This window comes from Pseudophryne corroboree, chromosome 2, assembly GCF_028390025.1.
Source record: "Pseudophryne corroboree isolate aPseCor3 chromosome 2, aPseCor3.hap2, whole genome shotgun sequence".
In the NCBI taxonomy this organism is placed as follows: Eukaryota; Metazoa; Chordata; class Amphibia; order Anura; family Myobatrachidae; genus Pseudophryne; species Pseudophryne corroboree.
This window is the reverse complement of record NC_086445.1, coordinates 123,966,598-123,982,192: the sequence shown is the minus strand read 5'-3', so window position 1 is coordinate 123,982,192 and position 15,595 is coordinate 123,966,598. Positions and strand designations below refer to the sequence as shown.

The 15,595-nt window shown below is 44.9% G+C and overlaps 1 protein-coding gene and 1 long non-coding RNA gene across 5 annotated transcripts in view; one reads left to right on the top strand and one right to left on the bottom strand.

The window, feature by feature from the left end:
- The window catches only part of LOC135002632 (uncharacterized), a 29,137-nt gene extending 28,837 nt beyond the window's left edge, over positions 1-300 (bottom strand). The window contains exon 1 of the long non-coding RNA XR_010203825.1: positions 183-300. This is a non-coding gene — a long non-coding RNA (uncharacterized LOC135002632). The remainder of the gene's footprint in view (positions 1-182) is intronic.
- SPATA13 (spermatogenesis associated 13) overlaps positions 1-15,595 on the top strand; it is a 133,675-nt gene that overhangs the window by 21,125 nt on the left and 96,955 nt on the right. The gene's annotated exons all lie outside the window — the stretch shown is intronic.

Sequence of the window (15,595 nt, the reverse complement as noted above, 5' to 3'; positions counted from 1 at the left end):
CTGGAGGAATTAATGCAGGTAGCAAACTGTGTAACAAACAGCGGCACTCAGAGACTGACACAGCGTGAATAAAGTGCTGGTGCTTTTAATTCATGGCTGGTAACTCCAACGTTTCGGGGCACGCAAGCCCCTTTTTCAAGGTGAGCCAAATACAAAGTGTGAAAACAGTGCAAAACATTTACCTTTATGGTGAGGAGGACCCACGTGTGGGAAGGTGTGCAGCGTCCTGGGGAGCCTGGAGCTTCCGCCCTGGATGTGGTGACGTGTCAATGCCCCGGTCACGTGACCTCCAGCGTGTCCCGGGCCGTCACGTTGCCTTGGCAACCAGACGCTCCTTGGTTGCCATGGATGCCTACGGCAAGTGCGGGTGCTGGGGTTGCGGAGGAAGCGTGACTTCAGGCTGAGGGTGATTGAGAGTGAAATGACAATTACATAAGATAGGAAGAAACTGTTACAGTGTGCTGTCGTAACATACAGCATACCAAAAACAGACATGATAAACTGGATTAAAAGATCACCTGGTAGTCTAGCACTAGCAATCTCATAATGGATCAAAGAGTCATTAATGATAAACACCTAAATTATACAATACTATACCAGTGAGAGAAATACATATTAAGCGGCACGCATAAGTCATAAAGTGTGAGGGCTGATGGGTCTGGTACATGATCAGAAATGTCAACAATACAACCGTCCCCATAGTCAAATGGTGGAGACAAGTGCTAATAGATATTACTCAGAAGACACTCCATTGGATTCTGTCGTTAAGACCTTTCGGCCTCACAGTGTCCAATCTATACATCCACGTTGCTTCCCGTCTAAGTAGGGTGGCTGCTCTGTCTCCGCCTCTTGGATTAATGGGGATATGGTCAATAATTTGGAACTGTAAATCTTTCAACGTATGTTGCTTCTCGACATAGTGTCTGGCCACGGGTTGTTCCGATTTCTTGGATAAAAGTGCTGCTTTTAATGCGGACCTGTGCAGGGCAAATCGCTCCCTGGCATTGCGTATGGTCTTGCCTACGTACTGCTGTTTACATGGACACGTAATTAGGTAGACTACATGAGTTGTAGTACAGGTGAGTACGTGCTTGATACTGTAGGAAGTCCCTGTGGAGGTGGATTTGAACCTTGTGCCAGTGATCATAGTTTTACAGGTTTCACAGCCTAAGCATTTATAGCAGCCTGATGTTTTAGTTAGAAAATTAGTGGTAGGCGTGGAATCAAATCCTGTGATGTCTGGATGTACCACAAAATCTTTAATGCTTCTGCCTCTTCTGTAGCACATCATGGGTCTTTTCCTCCTTAGCCCAGTTAGGTTCTTATCGGTGGAAACTATGGGCCACAGTGCATTAAGGGCCCGTGGAATTACAGCACTGGATGTATTATACTGTGCCACGAATGGTACAATGTCATTACTCTTCTTGATGGTCGGAGTTAGAAGTTGTTCTCTGTTTGTCATCAAGACTTTTTGTTCGTTGGTGAGTAATAATTTGCTGTTGTAGCCTCTCTGTTTGAACCTTGTAGTGACATTATCCAGAGCAGATTCCAGTTGTGTCGGATCACTGGTAATTCTGGCTGCCCTCATGTATTGAGATTTAGGAAGCCCCTTTTTGAGGGCAGTGGGGTGATGGCTGTTGTATCGTAATAAGGTGTTTTTGTCGGTTGGCTTATAGTACACCTCAGTATGCAACATGCCGTCTTTGATGATGACGTTAACGTCCAAATAATTTAGTTTAATCGGGTCACACTGCGATGTGACTCTAATGGTGGACGGTCTGTTATTAATGACTCCGATGAACTTTTCAAACCTTTCTTTGCCTCCGGTCCAGAGCAAAAACACATCATCTATATATCTACAATAATGTAGTATATATTGTGAGTAAACATCATTATTGAAAAACATAGCCTGTTCTTCCTCTAACATAAAGACGTTCGCAAACGAGGGAGATACATTGCTTCCCATGGAGCAGCCGCTTACTTGCCGATAATACTTTCCATCGAATAAAAAATAATTGTGGGTTAGTATCAGTTCGAGTAATCGCAGGAACAAATCATGATCAAGATTGCTCATATTGGCTTTGGTTAAAAACGATCTCATTGCCGTTAGCCCTTGGTCGTGCGGAATGCAGGTGTATAAGCTACAGATGTCAACTGTGCAGATGATGGTTTCCGCGGGTATCGCATCGACTGTCTTGAGTAGATTTAAGAAGCTGGTAGTGTCCTTGAGGTAGTTTGGTTGCGCCAGGATGAGCGGCTGCAATATACTGTCCAGAAAAATGGAGATCGGCTGATAAAGTGCTTTGTGCGCAGAAATTATCGGCCTGCCGGGAGGATGATCTAAACTCTTATGTATTTTGGGGACCAGAAATAACAGGGGGACCACAGGGAAATCTTGTTTGAGCGCTTTGCATAGTTTGCTGGTTATTAACCCGGTATTGAATGCTGAATCAAGGATGTTATCCACTTCAATTTTGAATTGTTTGGTTGGATCCGCAGTCAGTGCTTCATAAACTGATGTATCACCCAGCTGGCGGTATGCTTCCTGTTTATAGTCGCTTAAATTCATAATGACTATACCACCCCCCTTGTCTGCGGGGCGGACCACTATATCCTTGTAGGTGGCAAGTTGCTTTAGGGCTTTGAATTCAGAGCGTGACATGTTGCGATGATGACTCTGATTAGCCTGGGTGTACTTCATCAAGGAATCGTCCAGTAACCGTGTAAAGGTTTTTATTGATGGATTGGACGATGGTGGATCAAACTTGGAGCTGCGGGTGGAGTTAATGAAGGACTGGTGCGGTTCTGAAGTGGTGACTGGAACTTGATCTTGAAAGTGCTCTTGTAAGCGGAGTTTGCGAGTGAATTTGTGTAGATCAATTTGCCAGGTCAGTTCATCAAATTCATTTGTAGGGACAAATGAGAGTCCACGATTTAATACTTTAATTTCCAATGGGGTGAGTTCTCGATCAGAAAGATTGTAGGTGGTATCTACTTCTTGTTTCTGGAGCCTTTTGTTTTGTTGTCCCCTGCGGGTGGGCGCCCTCTGGTTTTTGTGCCTGCTTCTGTGGCAGGCTTTGCCCCTAAAGGGGGATCCTGGGCTTCTGGGGGACCTTCTGAGTCGGCTAAGACGAAATCGCTGTCGCTATTGGAGGTGGCATTGCCTTTCTGCCTCTCCTCCCTTCTTCTACGCCAGCTGAATCTCGATCGGTGGTTATAAGGCTTATGTTCACCGGGTTCCCCCCCGGAAAGCCATCGATAAACTCGATTAGTTTCATAATCCTCCTGGACTGTCAATAATTTGACCCGTTTGAATTTGATCAATTCTTTTTTGTGATTGTCGCAGGCCATTTGTAGTTTCTTGATAGATGCTTGATTGCTATCAGAAGTGAGTAGTGTATGGTGTTCCTGTTCAAAAGACTGAATTTTATCACGGGTGATTTTCAATTCCCTGCCGGCTTCCTCTACCACCAGCAGCATGAGATCCATGCTGCATTTGTTGAGGATGCCGGTCCAGCGTTCGCAGAACTCTACGTTAAATCTTCCAATTGTAGGAACGTTGCGAATGCGAAATCCTCTGGGTATTATTTTTTCGCGATAGTAGTTGGACAGGGAGATCCCGTGCATCAAATAGTCCACTTCTCTTTTTTTCAATTTGAGCAATTGATGATAGATGTCGTCCATGCAGAGTTCCTCATCAGCAGCAGTGAGTCCCTCGGTAAATAGCAATCGGTCAGCATCTGCATTTGTGAAGCTATATAATTTGGCCTGGTTACTGGCTGCTGCTCCGCGAGCTGTTGCTTGTGACATCTTGTGCCAGGATCACTTTTTAATCACAGGTCTGAAATAAAAGTGCAAAATTGTGGAGTGTTCCACTGTGTAGAAACGTTTCTTCCTGTTAAAGTGCAGGTGGTGATAAAGTGCTGGGGTGCAAAAAAGTGCTGGGTTGACCTTTAGTGGATCGTGCTCATCATGAGGTAAACGGATATGTTTGTATTTAAAAAGTCTTACGATGTTTGGAAGTTCGGGGGTGCCTTATCCCAGGTGGACAGTAGCACACATAGGTGCTGAAGTCCTATGGATACTTGCAATTGTCGGATCGGCACTCTCCTAGCGATGGATATGTTGCTCAGGTGCCATCTGGAGGAATTAATGCAGGTAGCAAACTGTGTAACAAACAGCGGCACTCAGAGACTGACACAGCGTGAATAAAGTGCTGGTGCTTTTAATTCATGGCTGGTAACTCCAACGTTTCGGGGCACGCAAGCCCCTTTTTCAAGGTGAGCCAAATACAAAGTGTGAAAACAGTGCAAAACATTTACCTTTATGGTGAGGAGGACCCACGTGTGGGAAGGTGTGCAGCGTCCTGGGGAGCCTGGAGCTTCCGCCCTGGATGTGGTGACGTGTCAATGCCCCGGTCACGTGACCTCCAGCGTGTCCCGGGCCGTCACGTTGCCTTGGCAACCAGACGCTCCTTGGTTGCCATGGATGCCTACGGCAAGTGCGGGTGCTGGGGTTGCGGAGGAAGCGTGACTTCAGGCTGAGGGTGATTGAGAGTGAAATGACAATTACATAAGATAGGAAGAAACTGTTACAGTGTGCTGTCGTAACATACAGCATACCAAAAACAGACATGATAAACTGGATTAAAAGATCACCTGGTAGTCTAGCACTAGCAATCTCATAATGGATCAAAGAGTCATTAATGATAAACACCTAAATTATACAATACTATACCAGTGAGAGAAATACATATTAAGCGGCACGCATAAGTCATAAAGTGTGAGGGCTGATGGGTCTGGTACATGATCAGAAATGTCAACAATACAACCGTCCCCATAGTCAAATGGTGGAGACAAGTGCTAATAGATATTACTCAGAAGACACTCCATTGGATTCTGTCGTTAAGACCTTTCGGCCTCACAGTGTCCAATCTATACATCCACGTTGCTTCCCGTCTAAGTAGGGTGGCTGCTCTGTCTCCGCCTCTTGGATTAATGGGGATATGGTCAATAATTTGGAACTGTAAATCTTTCAACGTATGTTGCTTCTCGACATAGTGTCTGGCCACGGGTTGTTCCGATTTCTTGGATAAAAGTGCTGCTTTTAATGCGGACCTGTGCAGGGCAAATCGCTCCCTGGCTTTGCGTATGGTCTTGCCTACGTACTGCTGTTTACATGGACACGTAATTAGGTAGACTACATGAGTTGTAGTACAGGTGAGTACGTGCTTGATACTGTAGGAAGTCCCTGTGGAGGTGGATTTGAACCTTGTGCCAGTGATCAGGAAGCATACCGCCAGCTGGGTGATACATCAGTTTATGAAGCACTGACTGCGGATCCAACCAAACAATTCAAAATTGAAGTGGATAACATCCTTGATTCAGCATTCAATACCGGGTTAATAACCAGCAAACTATGCAAAGCGCTCAAACAAGATTTCCCTGTGGTCCCCCTGTTATTTCTGGTCCCCAAAATACATAAGAGTTTAGATCATCCTCCCGGCAGGCCGATAATTTCTGCGCACAAAGCACTTTATCAGCCGATCTCCATTTTTCTGGACAGTATATTGCAGCCGCTCATCCTGGCGCAACCAAACTACCTCAAGGACACTACCAGCTTCTTAAATCTACTCAAGACAGTCGATGCGATACCCGCGGAAACCATCATCTGCACAGTTGACATCTGTAGCTTATACACCTGCATTCCGCACGACCAAGGGCTAACGGCAATGAGATCGTTTTTAACCAAAGCCAATATGAGCAATCTTGATCATGATTTGTTCCTGCGATTACTCGAACTGCTACTAACCCACAATTATTTTTTATTCGATGGAAAGTATTATCGGCAAGTAAGCGGCTGCTCCATGGGAAGCAATGTATCTCCCTCGTTTGCTAACGTCTTTATGTTAGAGGAAGAACAGGCTATGTTTTTCAATAATGATGTTTACTCACAATATATACTACATTATTGTAGATATATAGATGATGTGTTTTTGCTCTGGACCGGAGGCAAAGAAAGGTTTGAAAAGTTCATCGGAGTCATTAATAACAGACCGTCCACCATTAGAGTCACATCGCAGTGTGACCCGATTAAACTAAATTATTTGGACGTTAACGTCATCATCAAAGACGGCATGTTGCATACTGAGGTGTACTATAAGCCAACCGACAAAAACACCTTATTACGATACAACAGCCATCACCCCACTGCCCTCAAAAAGGGGCTTCCTAAATCTCAATACATGAGGGCAGCCAGAATTACCAGTGATCCGACACAACTGGAATCTGCTCTGGATAATGTCACTACAAGGTTCAAACAGAGAGGCTACAACAGCAAATTATTACTCACCAACGAACAAAAAGTCTTGATGACAAACAGAGAACAACTTCTAACTCCGACCATCAAGAAGAGTAATGACATTGTACCATTCGTGGCACAGTATAATACATCCAGTGCTGTAATTCCACGGGCCCTTAATGCACTGTGGCCCATAGTTTCCACCGATAAGAACCTAACTGGGCTAAGGAGGAAAAGACCCATGATGTGCTACAGAAGAGGCAGAAGCATTAAAGATTTTGTGGTACATCCAGACATCACAGGATTTGATTCCACGCCTACCACTAATTTTCTAACTAAAACATCAGGCTGCTATAAATGCTTAGGCTGTGAAACCTGTAAAACTATGATCACTGGCACAAGGTTCAAATCCACCTCCACAGGGACTTCCTACAGTATCAAGCACGTACTCACCTGTACTACAACTCATGTAGTCTACCTAATTACGTGTCCATGTAAACAGCAGTACGTAGGCAAGACCATACGCAATGCCAGGGAGCGATTTGCCCTGCACAGGTCCGCATTAAAAGCAGCACTTTTATCCAAGAAATCGGAACAACCCGTGGCCAGACACTATGTCGAGAAGCAACATACGTTGAAAGATTTACAGTTCCAAATTATTGACCATATCCCCATTAATCCAAGAAGCGGAGACAGAGCAGCCACCCTACTTAGACGGGAAGCAACGTGGATGTATAGATTGGACACTGTGAGGCCGAAAGGTCTTAACGACAGAATCCAATGGAGTGTCTTCTGAGTAATATCTATTAGCACTTGTCTCCACCATTTGACTATGGGGACGGTTGTATTGTTGACATTTCTGATCATGTACCAGACCCATCAGCCCTCACACTTTATGACTTATGCGTGCCGCTTAATATGTATTTCTCTCACTGGTATAGTATTGTATAATTTAGGTGTTTATCATTAATGACTCTTTGATCCATTATGAGATTGCTAGTGCTAGACTACCAGGTGATCTTTTAATCCAGTTTATCATGTCTGTTTTTGGTATGCTGTATGTTACGACAGCACACTGTAACAGTTTCTTCCTATCTTATGTAATTGTCATTTCACTCTCAATCACCCTCAGCCTGAAGTCACGCTTCCTCCGCAACCCCAGCACCCGCACTTGCCGTAGGCATCCATGGCAACCAAGGAGCGTCTGGTTGCCAAGGCAACGTGACGGCCCGGGACACGCTGGAGGTCACGTGACCGGGGCATTGACACGTCACCACATCCAGGGCGGAAGCTCCAGGCTCCCCAGGACGCTGCACACCTTCCCACACGTGGGTCCTCCTCACCATAAAGGTAAATGTTTTGCACTGTTTTCACACTTTGTATTTGGCTCACCTTGAAAAAGGGGCTTGCGTGCCCCGAAACGTTGGAGTTACCAGCCATGAATTAAAAGCACCAGCACTTTATTCACGCTGTGTCAGTCTCTGAGTGCCGCTGTTTGTTACACAGTTTGCTACATATATATATATATATATATATAATTTTTTTTTTTTTTTTTTTTGCATTTACTGTACAGTTACAATTTTGGTAAAATGTTGTACTCTGCCATATTGAAGTGATGCATATTTACATGTACAATAGGAATGGTGGCCAATCATGGTGGAAGTTGTCCGTGCAATGTGTCAGTGGCACGATGATCTGAATTGTGCAGTTACACACTGCTGTCAGGGCTGGGCGTATAGGAAGGAAGTCTTACTGCACATTGACTAATTGCAAAACTTAAGCTGAGAATTTTCCCTTCACACATTTGCACAGTGGGTGGTTGTGCAGAGCTTTACATCAGTCACTTCATGCCAGCTGCATGCAGGCTCGTAGCGGCTACACTATCGCTAGGATCATTCTAGGAGGGGGAGCAGCTGGCAGACCCCAGTTACCTGGGTAATGACGGACCAACGAAGGAGTTTTCCCACTCGTTTGGTGAGTATAGATTATATTAGCTTGCATTCAGTCTATAGGGCATGGTAGGATGGAGCCTAGTTACACATGTAAAGTTCATGCCCTTTTAACAGTGGCTTGACAACTCGATTGAAATACTGGATCCTAATTTACAAAGTAATAACCCCCTACAGATATATCTATCCTAATCTATCTAATGTATCTATCTATCTTTTTTTTTTTTTTTTTTTCTTACCTCCCTCGAAAGACTAAAGGCCAGTACTCACTGGCCGATGGCAGCGCGATCTGTGCTGAGCGTGCGGGGGGAGACGGGGGGGCCGCTCACTTCACCCAGCGGGTGAAGTGAGCGACCCGCTAGATTGGCCTGCATGCAGGCCAATCTAGCAGCAGCGACAGCGATGCGCGGGGCTGCGCATCGCTATCGCTGAGGGGGCTACACACGGAGCGATCGTGCTTAAAATCTAAGCAATCTAGTCAGATTGCTTAGATTTTAAGCAGCGATCGCTCCGTGAGTACCCCCCTTAAGGGGCTCAAACCCCATTGTGGGGGACCTTGATGAGCCCTGAGGGTGCCATTAGACTTCTCACCTCAGACCTAACCTTGATTGGCAATTTTGAATAGACAAATTTACACACAATCTGATACTGTAGGGGCAGATTTTACAGTACCTGGGATTGTGTTTAAGTGCAAATTGACTTCAAACTGTTGTTTTCATAACAATACAGTTGAGTGCATGGAAGAGATGTACATTTTGTAGAAGTGGATAATTCACACAGTTTAGGACTCGGAGTATATAACATTAGCACTGATAGTTGTATTACAAAGTGCTATGAAAACTCAGACAGTAATTGTGCAGCACAGCTTAGGTAATAGTGTCTGGATGACCACGGGCAGCTCAGACTAGTCTAAAGCATACTTACCGACTTTTTGGCTGCTCTCTCCGGGAGAGAGCAGCCAGGTTGGATCAGCAGGGGGCGGGGAAGGGTAGTGATGAGCAGAGGGGGCGGAGCAGAGGAGGGGTGGGGCGTGGCTGATGTATTGCATCATTTAAGCCACGCCCCGCTGTATAATGCCGCTATTACTGGCATTATACTGCAGGGGGCGTGGCTATGATGACGCAATGCAACAAAAATCGCGTCATCGACTGCCCGGACCGCCCACTTTACTCACTAAGTGGGCGGCCGGGCAGGGGGAGCACAGAAATGGGGAGACTTGCCTGCTTTTCCGGGGGGCCGGGAGGGTCACCCGATTTTCGGGAGCCTCCCAGCCATTCCGGGAGAGTAGGCAAGTATGGTCTAAAGTCGTGTAGAGTGAATAGATTCTGAAGTATATGGAGACACCGACCATCCTGACCTTATTTCCGTGGGACACTTTCTGCTATCATATAAAACAATCATGGGCCAGAGTTCAATTAATTAGGGTCAGGGCCTTTTTAACTTATAGGCACACTGGGCAGCTGCCCAGGGCCCCACTGTTTTAGGGCATTTGAGCGGGGGTGGAGGGGTGCTCGCACAATGAGACCGGTGAGGCAGCATTCTTTGCCTGCCTCCCAGCCTGCAGCCAAACAGTGAATGGCTAAAGCATGCTGATTGGTGGATGGCTGGAGCTACATACCCTCCAACTGTACCTTTTTTTTTTTTTTTTGGTTCTCCAAACTTCCATTATAAGTATAGGAAAAGGGGCGTGTCCACTCCACACCCCCTTTTCTAATTTGTACCGATTTTTATGTGTAAAATGTTGGAGGGTATGGAGCTATCCACCAATAAGAGTACTGACAGCCATTCACCATATGAATATATGAATGCATGTGAAGAGACTGCTGGACCACAGGAGGGTCGTTTTATGATTTTATTTTTTATCTTTTTTTAAATCCTTTTTTTAATTGGTTTATGTGAATGGGTGTGCTTTACCCAGGGCCTACACTGCTATTAACAGCCCTGACTAGGGTCGCCCATTCTGTGACAGAAGCCATCCAGCGTCTATCTATGCAAGCCTCTTTTGATCCTTGAACTGCTCTGCTCAATAGGAGTTGTTTATACTGCCTGTAGTCCGCAGGTAGTGTGATTAATCCTTTTAAAGTATAATATGATTATTTATGTGTGAGAGTCATTTGGTTTTATTTTATTAATGTGGATTAATTTGGTTACTGAACTTTGGGATTGAAGATCCTAATCCCATAGCTATATACCTAATTCTGATGTTATGGCAAGTAGATTAATTAATGTGCAGTAAATTCAGTCTGTCTGCTTCTTTTTGCGCGTGAATTTGCTGTGGCAATGGTAACGCATTTATCACATTATTACACATTTGCCCAAGTGGCAAGTATCACCCTCAACACTGGAGTTGGCCATTTTGTAATCAGGCCAGTGTTTGTGCCTGAGTAGTATAAATATTGCTTGAGCCCACAAAATAGCTGCCTGAGTATGCTAGATTTTTGGTGATTAAATAACAATAAATCATTTATATAGTCTATTCCTGTATAGCTAAATAGCACAATCATTCCATGGTTCATTTCATTGTGCTTACAGAACATGCTGAGCTTTGCTGTGACCACTAGAGGGTGCTGCTATCAATCATCATTTTGCTGTCTGATAAAATAGTATAGTACATGTGTGGAAAGTGAAACACTATGAGAATATAACACCTCATCCAATAAACTAGACACAAACTGCTGGCTCTTCTCGCACTTTATCTTCCCTCATTAACACGTTACTCATCATATTAGTAAACAGTATGGCAATAACAGCTTCTCTGGCAGAGCTGGAAAATATTATGTTGGGTTTCTCATGTTGCTTTAGAGAGAACGTCACAATTTAATTTTCACACCTTTTTTTTTTAAAAAAACGTTTTTTTAGTTTGTTTTGCTACTAGTATTATACCCCATTTTCATGTTTCAATTATCTTTTCTGTTACCTCCTGGTACAAAGGAGACTATTTAAAGATGGCCGTCTTTACGGAATGTATCGGACGTAAGATATGATAATTGGATTTATCTGTGCGCCTCTGTGTACATTTGAGTCTATAAATATATTGTCCTATATAAAAAAAGTAAATTCTTGAAAGATAGAGGGTTTTGTTTCCCCTTTCATAGGAGGGCGCAAGATTCTTCTAATGTGTGCCTCGAGTGGTTATGCTAGGTACACACTGATCGATATATCGCTTGTTATATCGATGAACGGATCAGTAAAGTGTGTACACCTGATACTTCTTTGGACACAGCTGATGTCAGTTATACCTGAAAAACATATTTGTGCGTCTATATGTGTGTATGGGCGGCCCGCCGACTCCCGTGTACTGGTTGCAGGGATCGCTGACAGTGCCGTCTGACCCAATATATCGATTGGCTGATTGGTAAGTGTGTATAGCTTACCTTACCTAATTGGCCACTCTGTCGGCACAATCGTGGGTCGGCAGATAAATCTTTTAAGTGTGTACCTAGTTTTGGGGCTGATTGTGATAGTCTGTGAGCTCCCGGAGGTGCAGAACTTTCTGTCTGCCCGTATTTTTAAAGCAGAAAACATTTACAAGGCAAAACCAGGTTGGTTACACAGATTTATATGCCTGTTGTTGTGAATCAGCTAGGGTGTCCTGTGTTTCTATACCTCACCCCACGTTTGGGTAAGAATGTCGTATATGGGTATCCGCTACAAAAAGGTAACATGTCAGCACTGCTCAATGAAGCAGCATTGTTGGGAAATAACATTTGCATTGACCAGTTGTTGAGTGATTAAAAAGCAGAAATGCCAGGAAGTGAGGATATCGTCATTTACACATCAATGTATTTTAAGAACACTTACTAGACGTTCCCTTTTTATTAGGGCTTTTTCACTTCTGTTAAAAGACTACTAGCCACAGGTTGACCAGGCCTGCTCAAAGTGATAAAGTGGAGAGTGATAAATTTATCACTCTCCACTTTACCACTTTTTGAGGCTGAGGGGTCTATTCACGAAGCAGTGAAGAGAGTGGAGAAGTGAGCCAGTGGAGAAGTTGCCCATGGCAACCAATCAGCTGTTCTGTATAATATTATAGTCTGCAAATTATAAATGTTACTTCAATGCTGATTGTTTCTTCTCCACTGGCTCACTTCTCCACAGTTTTCACTGCTACATGAATAGACCCCTAGTACGTACCTCCAGAAACCCCTCTTCCCCGTATGGAACATTTTAATAAGTAGGCCAGTTGGGCCACCTGTATGCTATATTCTGAAGAGAAGATTATGTAAAAATGGATAAACTCTTTTTAATGAAAATAATTCGTCCTGGGCAGAATAATCACAGGCTAACAAACCAGTCCGTTATGAAATCTATAGGTTACAACTTGCAAGTGCAACTACCATTCATAGTTAATAATGCATTTGTGAGACTACATTATTCCTCATTGCAGTTTAAACTGTCTTGTATTTGCTGGCTTAATCTAAAGGGAAAATCAAATTGATGTCCAATAACATTAGTGCTGAGTGATTAGTCTGGCCTGACCGTGACCTTGGAAAAAGTAGGCTACTCTAGGACAGCTCGTAGAATGCCTATATGCTGCACTGTCGTCATGTTACCAGATCATTTGTAAATAATGTGGCGTTTCATTTATAAATATAATCTCTTGCATACTCTGTGCATTGCCTCCTTGACACATTTATATATTGAGAAATGTTATAGTATGGATCAGTTCACTGTTTTCAGTCCACACTACATCCAAAGGAGACATAAACCCATTGAAATAGTGAAATTAGGCTTGTGTTTCTATAAATGTCAGTGAAGTGTGTGAGTGGACAAGGTGGCAGCATTTGCATATTCTAGCTGCGTATAGGGGGTCATTCCGAGTTGATCGCTCGCTGCCGATTTTCTCAGTTCAGCGATCAGGTAAAAAAGCGGCACTGCAATGCGCAGGCGTGTCGTACAGGTACATAGAGAATCGGTGCTGGGCGATGGATTTAGCGAAGATTCCATTCGCACAGCCGATCTCAAGGAAATTGACAGGAAGAAGGCGTTTATGGGTGTCAACTGACCGTTTTCTGGGAGTGGTTGGAAAAATGCAGGCATGTCCAGGCGTTTGCAGGGCAGGTGTCTGACATCAATTCCGGGACCGGACAGGCTGAAGTGATCGCAAGGGCTGAGTAAGTCCAAAGCTACTCTGAAACTGCAAAAAACTTTTTCGTCCCGCTCGGCAGCACACGCGTTTGCACACTTACAAAGTGAAAATACACTCCCTTGATGGCGGCGACTATGTGTTTGCAAAGTAGCTAGCGAGCGATCATCTCGGAATGACCCCCCCAGTGCGCAAATGCATTACATCGGAGTCTGGCTCAATAAGAGGGGAATGCAGAAGTGCTGCCTCTCTTGTGTCAGACATTGCTTAATATCGAAGTAGAGAAATATACTAGGACATGAGAGAGAGTGGTGTAATAGTGACTTTTTTTGTATAAGTTTATTTTCCTAGAATTGCTAAACAGTATTTTGTTCTTAAGTAGCACAGAAATCATGTTCAAGAAAACAGGCCACGTGGTGCACTTATTTACATGTCAGTGTGGTACTTGTGGGTTGTTGGATGACCTAGAATATCCAGGGCAGAATCTAGTCCACATGTGAAGTGCTGTAGAGACGGGATGTGACCGGCGGTCTTCACACATACCGCACCCATAGAGACTATATGGTGGCATAACCTGATGGTGCAGACCTAGTGGTTCTCATCCCCCACCCCCGATGGTTTCATTTTTTATTTTATTTTAAACTTAATGCAGAGACATGGAGCCTAGCTAAGTGTGCGGAGGGGATTCGCATGGACAGAGTTTTCTCGCAAGCTGTGTACCTGCATGAGAATTTTGATACATTATAGTGCGAATGTAGGTGAAAATATCACACTACAACTGCATTTGAAATTAATATTGTAGTAAATAGGGGTCTTAGGGGTAAATATATGAATGATTGTTATGGGGGAGAAGAAGTATCAGTGCACGTTATGTGCACTGATACAGCTTCTCCCCCACGTATTACTGCAGCGGTGCAGGCTCAGTGACAGGTGCGAATAAGCCTCTGTCCATATCGGCGCTGCTATCTAAAAGATAGCAGGCCGATATGAGGGGCCAATGTACGGACAGTTGGCATCGCTGACCATTCCAACACATGCTGCTGTCGATTTAAACAGCTGCAAGTGGCGTTGCCCTATCTCCACAGCAGGAAGAGAGGTATCCCTGGCTGTGGCGGGTGCCGGCTCCTGACTGCACAGAGGATCTCACATGAGTAGCGAGATCCCGTGCTTGCGCAGAGGAGACGGCCAGGCAGGGAGACACAGTGCATCAGCCCTGAGCTGATGCGCTGTGTACTCAGGGGGGGGCATCACCGGAGGGGGGAGATTTCACTAGCCCGCTTGTTTGTACATCTTGTCAATGTCCCTCCCTGCTTCACCTCGGTAATGATACATTTACCCAGTGGTGGGATTCAATTAAATTAACAACAGGTTCTGTAGAATTATAGAATAAAAAGTAGGCAATAATTACAATTAAAATAAGTCAAAATAAAGTAAAAAATATACCTACAAGTAATTTCTCTTACGTCCTAGAGGATGCTGGGGACTCCGTAAGGACCATGGGGATAGACGGGCTCCGCAGGAGACATGGGCACTTTAAGAAAGACTTTAGATCTGGTGTGCACTGGCTCCTCCCTCTATGCCCCTCCTCCAGACCTCAGTTTGATACTGTGCCCAGAGGAGATGGGTGCACCTCAGGGAGCTCTCCTGAGCTTCATGACAGAAAGTATATTTGTTAGGTTTTTTATTTTCAGGGAGCTCTGCTGGCTACAGGCTCCCTGCATCGAGGGACTGAGGGGAGAGAAGCAGACCTACTTCTGTGAGTTTCAAGGCTCTGCTTCTTAGGCTACTGGACACCATGCATTAGCTCCAGAGGGAGTCAGAACACAGGTCTCACCCTGGAGTTCGTCCCGGAGCCGCGCCGCCGTCCTCCTCACAGAGCCGGAAGATAGAAGCCGGGTGAATATGAGAAGAAAAAGAAGACTTCAGAGGCGGCAGAAGACTTCAGATCTTCACTGAAGTAACGCACAGCAGTGCAGCTGTGCGCCATTGCTCCCACACACCTCACACACGGCAGTCACTGTAAGGGTGCAGGGCGCAGGGGGGGGGCGCCCTGGGCAGCAATATAAACCTCATTTCTGGCAAAAGAGATATATATACAGCTAGGCACTGTATATATAAAGAGCCCCCGCCAGTTTTTATTATATTTAAGCGGGACAGAAGCCCGCCGCCGAGGGGGCGGGGCTTCTCCCTCAGCACTCGCCAGCGCCATTTTCTCCACAGCACAGCTGAGGGGAAGCTCCCCGGACTCTCCCCTGCTTAT